The sequence below is a fragment of the Sebastes fasciatus genome, chromosome 9, assembly GCF_043250625.1.
Source record: "Sebastes fasciatus isolate fSebFas1 chromosome 9, fSebFas1.pri, whole genome shotgun sequence".
NCBI lineage: Eukaryota > Metazoa > Chordata > Actinopteri > Perciformes > Sebastidae > Sebastes > Sebastes fasciatus.
The window spans coordinates 15,006,181-15,013,097 of NC_133803.1; the positions used below are offsets into that span (position 1 = coordinate 15,006,181).

General features: G+C 36.9%; 1 long non-coding RNA gene across 1 annotated transcript; it reads right to left on the reverse strand.

The window, feature by feature from the left end:
• Positions 1–1,447: 1,447 nt before the first annotated feature.
• LOC141773499 (uncharacterized) lies at positions 1,448–2,610 on the reverse strand. The gene is made up of 4 exons (XR_012595135.1): positions 2,356–2,610; positions 2,124–2,255; positions 1,873–2,002; positions 1,448–1,621 (listed from the first exon to the last, which is right to left on the reverse strand). It is a non-coding gene; the product is annotated as an uncharacterized LOC141773499 (long non-coding RNA).
• Between the last annotated feature and the right edge of the window lie 4,307 nt (positions 2,611–6,917).

Below are 6,917 nucleotides of genomic sequence, written 5' to 3' on the forward strand. Positions count from 1 at the left end.
TAATTAATTCGGATAGATGCGCGTTCACTGCTTTCTTCAATAGACTATGAGGTTGATCACAGATTTACTGATGCTGGAGTGGAATAAACGTGTTCTGCGTACTTTAACCCAGTGAGAAACATCCACTTATGAAAGATTACGAGGAAGTTAAGTATATCATATGTACATACAACGCACTGGAATGATCACTTACTTCTCTTTCTAGTTTCCTCATTGTCTTTCTTTTTTATCTCCATATCTACTGTAGGTCCAAGTCTTGCAGGTTTTTTTTTTGTGATTTTAAACGTTGACTCTTTTTAAATAAATCACTTTTTTCATTGATAATTGCACCTCTGCAAACTATATTTGCTTTTTTAAGTGTGTGTATGCCTACAGACATCTGAGAGCTTTGTCAATTCTTTAAAACACAACACAAAACCGATTAGCACAGCAGGAATTGTGCTTGGTGTGCCCTATTACGACCATTATTTATAAAGAAAGAAAGAAAGAAAGAAGGCTGGATGTATAGCGTACATGTCAGTCAAGTAGAAATACTTATTTAATCCATAATGGATACAAAGTAAGTGATGTGGTGCTCATGGAAAACATCATTTTTAACAGGACCCAGACGCTGTACTGAAAGCCAGCCTGGTAACATATAGCGAGTGTTATGTGTAGGACATACACACTATGCACAGTTCCTGTTGTGCAGCATACACTTGATAACACACTGATGGGATTAGAAAGAGAAGTAGCATACAGTAAGTGAAAATTTCAATGTACAATGTAAGTATACACAGTAACACAGCGTATTAATCATTGCTATGTCTTTCTCTCCCAGCAGACAAGTGATCCAAGAATAATAAAAGGTCAAAAAGCGCTGTGGCGTCCTCTCCCTGTTGTTTCATGAATATACACTATGTAGTTACTGGCCCAGTGAACTTTATCAGCCATTTCTAGTCAATAATATATTCATCAAACCTCTAACAACAATATGCACATTAGTCTTCATAAACACAATATAACCGTAATAATGATTATCACATGAATGATTGTAAAAATAAAAATGAATGATGATCACAATGTTTAAATAACAGTACTTTACTGAATGGTGGTATGTATTCAGTTAAGTAATTATTTTTTATTAGCATGCATTAAATTATGGTATTTCAATGCAGGCTAATAAAAATAAGGCTTGATTTGTTGCTACATTTGAAATTTTTACTTTAAATGCTGATACGTTTAAACATAATGCATCACACTATAGCTTATTGATCACTTTTAGCATTCCTCATTGAAACTAATACGAACAGATAGCAGCCGACAAACTGTAATAAAAATGATAGTAATTAAGAAAAGTATACTATGAGAAAATAGCGTTCAAAATGACAAATTTCCACTAAGATGTTAGATATTAAGGTATCTGTTTTTGCTAATTCTTGAGGACTCAATTGACTGATCTGATGACTGGAGAGATTGATGGAGTTTATTGAACTTTGAGAAGAGCAGCAGTTGGAGGTGAACATGGAGGATGACGAGGAGGAATAAGCGTCTCTGATGCACACCTCTCGTAGAAAGAATCATCTGCACGGCTGTTGATCAGCTCCTGTCAGATCTGGACGTCTGTGAAGTCCACCAGGGCCTGGAGAAATACCACAAAGAAAATGTGTTTCAGTCAGAGTCAATCGTAGAAATATTTACATTCAGACGAGTATCAGACCTTCAAACAGTTGAGTTCACACCTGAGATATTATTCTAAGATGTTCTATCACAAAGACATCCTGTTTTCACTTAATGACTTCTACAGGCGTGATCGTTTCTAACATGCATTAAAAAATAAGATTAACTGAAAATGCATGGACAGACGCTGAGACACCACCAACTATCTCATACTGTTGTGCATCACACTGATAGCAGTGAAGAGCTCTTTCTGGTAGATGAAGTTCAGCATCATGGTCCAGTTTGCCAGATAATAGAGTTTCATGTTGATGGTTGTGTGTTCTTCCTTCACACAACATAATACCTGTGAGAAGAAGAAGAAGATGGTGCACATTTAAATGTAAAGGCAACTTTAATTCTTCAGCCCAGGCAGACTATTATTTCACAGTTATCTATTTGCATGTTATCTAAAATGTTATATTTACCATACTGGGTGTGTCCCTGGCCTCTGCTCTTCCATTTAGGTCTCTACATGGCATTAGGATAGTTCCTCTTTGGCATTATCAGTATACAGATAATCTCCTCACTTCCATTCACAATGAAACAACTCAAAATCTCTGTACATGTTAAAGAGGGAATTTGCGCTTTAGTCATCAACAAGGATGCATATAATGAATTTCTGTTCATCTGTAAAATGTTTAAAATGTTGTGTCTTACCTCTGCGTCTTCATGGTGTTCTAAGGTGCTCTCTGGGTGACAGGTGGGGGCTGCAGGATGCTGGGAAAGGCTGCAGGTGGAGGTTCAAGCTGCACCTTTTTGTTGACTAAAGGTGTCGATGAAGACTGCAGGTTGCTGGAAAAGGCTGCATGCGGGCAAGATCTGGATCAGGTTTTTCGGTGCGTTGAAGCTGTCTCTCAGAATATGCTGGTGGTGGCGGCAGGTGTAGGATGCTGGCAGAGTCTGTAGGTGGATGTATGTCTGCGACAATACACACTTGTGTTAGAATGAGGCACAGAAGAAGCAGATGGAAACAACATGTCCTCTGTGCTGGTCGGGACAGGACTCACTAGGGTGCTGAGAGTTCAGGTTCAGTGGTCCACTGTGGTGCTGCTGGGACTTCCTGGGATGATTGGTTGGTTGTCGTCCACTCTCAGCTGCCCCAGGAGGCCAAAAACACAGAGGAGTCCTTCAGCTCTCTGAAACACAAACACAAGTAATGAATACTTCTGAACTCAACTATACAACCTTTACATTGTCGTGTTGAATGTGGCCTCCAATGATGGAGCGATATTATAAACAATGGAATAATATTCAAGAATCCACACATGTTAAGTTAACTTTATGTCTCTATTGGTACTTCTGTAGTCTCAGTGAGGGGATTACTTGCTCAATTCTTTCATAATATAGATATAAATTTAACAATAAAAAACATTTTGTTGTTTTTCTGAAGCACGTTGAGCAATATGTGAAACTACTTTCTAATTCCACACATAATACTGCAATTCATGATTAATTCCGGTAGTTAATTGTCGTTAAGTATTTTGTGTGACCTCATCTAAAGTGAGGACCATCTATGCCTTACAGCTTAATGATATGACATATTATACTATGACTAAATACTGTATATTAATACAGAAAGTCTTGAGAGATTTTTAGTCTTTTCATGGAATTTGTTGACAATAAAAAAATATAAAACATCGCCTGCCTCATCCTCTGAGAAACCTATTCTACTATAGAAGAACATTGTGTAAAGTTGCTGTTGCAGTTATCATACAGCGGGGGCCGCTGTAACAATGATCCTCTTTGTGTCGGGCTGTCTAATCAGCTATGTAGAACTGCAGTAGTATTCTGTAATACTGCTGTATGCAGAGGAGGGACGCAGCCCAGCTCAGCAAACCACATTCACACTTAATGTGTGAACAGGTTGACATTTTAGGCTTTTACTGAATGGTCTTGATGAATTGTAATAACTTTGGTGATAAATAAACATAATAGATCAAATTAAATTATAAATAAAATGTATTTGTAATTGTACAAAAATCAAGAAATATAACTATAAAATAGAACAAAATTACAAAAAAATACTATTACAATATGTACAATAAAAGATTTGTTTTCTTCATATTTTCTTTTTTTATACTTTCTTTTTTTCAAGGTTGTTTTCATATATCCAATTTACAGTTCATAATATATAAAAGTTTATAAACATTAGAAACGAACAAAATAAAATGTACATAAAAGAAAACAACATCAGCATTAGAAATTATTAAAAAAATTAAATGAAAAATAATTAAATGAAAAAAGTAATAATGATAATTAAAAAAATAATATATATATATACATTTTTCTTCATATTTTCAATGTACTTTTCTTTTATAGACTTTTCATTTTAATTCAGATATATTATACATCTTTTTATAGTACTTTTGTATTTTTATTGTAATTTTCTTCTATTCTATATTTATGTTTCTTGATTTTTGTAATTACTTTTATTTTGTTTTGTTTTTTATTTCTGTTTCAGTGAGCAGTGTGAAGGCCAGGACAGTCAGTGGTTTGGTAATGGACCCTGTCATCCTGCTGGGGGGATTTTCAGCCTTCCATGCCACCTATACTCTTTCCTCTACACCTTTCCACGTATTGGTCCTGCTGGAACCTGAGCGGCACACTCTCACCATCTATCCCTAAGAGATCCTGGAAGAAGCTCTCTATCAGGGCTCTGCCTCCCAGGTCCCTGACTACCACATCATCAAGAATCAACACGTCACACATACCAACTGCCCTGATGCTTTCCCCAACACGCTGTGCTACCTGAGGCTGTGTCTAAGCGATGATGGCCAGCAGGACCTGGTGGAGGAGGCCCTACACCGCTGGCATCCAGGTTCATCAATTCAGCCCTGCTGGCTGAGCCTGCTGTTTGGGAGCAGACTCACCTCACCTGAACATCATCTGCTGATCACTGGAGTAAGAATGGGAATGGAAAGGAGGACGTTTATTTTCTCTGCAGTTCACATTGAGACAAAGACTACAATATTTGATTCCTACAGTTCACATTGAGAAAAAGTGTAAAAGAAGCTGAGACTGAACAAACAGATGTGGATTTTGTACTGCAAGAGAGTTAAAACCTGTTTGACATTAATCTTGCTTCACCATGAAACCCCCCAGTGTTTCTTGTGCCTCAATAACAACAATAATCAAACAGATGTTTAATTTTTTTATTTTATTTTTTTTACCTCTGTAGGACTCACTTAATAAAGTGTATTAATAGCGTTTTACATTACAAAGGTTTCTTTTCTTCCACTCTATTCCATGAGGTGCTGATATTACGATACTCTGAGGCATGCAATGTGTTCAGCAGTATTCATGTGGAAAAGTATTTAAAAACAGAATGGAGGCTTGCACATTATAGCCACTTTCTCACAGACATATGGGTATACAGTCTGTAGTTTTGACATAGATAGGGCATGCCATTGAGATAGTTGTTTAGCAACTTAACAGTTTGCTTTCTCTCTCTCACACACACACACTCAAAATTCAGCGGCCAGGTTATTAACCAGAACTAGCCATCGGTCTCACATCACCCCTGTTCTGGCATCCCTCCATTGGCTCCCTGTAAAATTCAAAATCAACTTTAAGATCTTGCTAATTACATTTAAGGCACTGCATGACCTCGCCCCCCAGTTACATTTCTGATCTCTTAGTTCCATATTCGACCTGTCGAACACTTCGATCCTCTAATGTCGGCCTTCTATCCATCCCCCGCTCAAACTGCTGACCGAAAGGTGATCGGGCCTTTTCTGTTTTAGCCCCAACTCTCTGGAATCCCCTCCCCCAATCTATTAGAGCTGCTGAATCTCTGGACTGTTTTAAGCGGCTTCTAAAAACCCATCTCTATAGGCAAGCCTTTCTATAGGCCTCATCCACATGTGTGTTTGTTTTTGTTTGATCGGTTTCTCATGGTTTCTGTGTGTCATATTGTCATTTTTCCTTTTTTTTTTATTGTTTGATGTTTCTTCTTGTGTGTGAAGCACTTTGTAACAGTGTGTTTTAAAAGGTGCTATATAAATAAAGCTTTACTTACTTACTTACTTACTTACTTAACAATATTACATCATACAGATGTTAAATTTTTTTTTTACCTCCGTAGGACTCAGTAAATTATAATCCTGTTTTTGCTTGATGATAGTTGATAGAAGGTATACATTAAGATAAGATAAGATAAGATAAGATGAACCTTTATTAATCCCCGGAGGGAAATTCAGGTGTCAAAGCAGCAACATCTGCAAACAGAGTGAAACACAGGAGAAGTACAGGTATACAAAACTTATAAAAACAATAAATAGAGATATAAAAGATACAGAGTGAATGGGTGAACATAGTGTGTACAGTCCTTCAATAAATAAATGCAGTATGTACAATAAATAAATGTAATATGTACATATGTGCAGTCTATAAAGTGTATTTATAGCGTTTTACATTAGAAAGGTTTCTTTTCTTCCACTCTATTCCATGAGGTGTATGATATTTCGATACTCTGAGGCATGCAATGGGTTCAGCAGTATTCATGTGGAAAAGTATTTAAAAACATAAATGGAGGCTTTGCACATTATAGCCACTTTCTCACAGACATAGGTATACATACAGTCTGTAGTGTTTACATAATAGGGCATGCCATTGAGATTTAACTAGTTGTTTAGCAACTTAACAGTTTGCCTTCTCTCTCTCTCTCTCAAACACACACACACACACACACACACTCACTTATAGCTCCACCCTGTTGAACTCAGTAGCTTGCAGCAGGAATTCCCTCCCTCCAGTCACACTTTTTTGGGAGGTTGGGAGGAGGAAGGAATTTTCTGGAATGTGAGAGAGAGAGAAAGAGGAAGAGGAGACACTGCAGGTGAAAAAATGGTGAAGAATAAGTGTGTGTTTGGCCAAATTCAACATTGCAAAAACTACACAGAAGAACATTAGTTTAAATGGAGAAATTGTATTTATTTTTTATTTATTTGACCTTTATTTAACCAGGTAAAATCAATTGAGAACCAATTCTCATTTACAATGAAGACCTGGCCAAGAGGCAGCAGCAAGAGTATAAAAACACAGTCCACACAAGCGACACAAACAGCACAGATACAGTACAGTATGACAAACATACAGCATGCCATGACAAGACATGAGAAAATGGCTAAAAACAGCATAGGTAAAGAAATAGGTCAGAAATGAATTGTACAAAAAAAGGTGGATTACTGGATGTTCTTTGTAAAATTGTAATGGAAGAG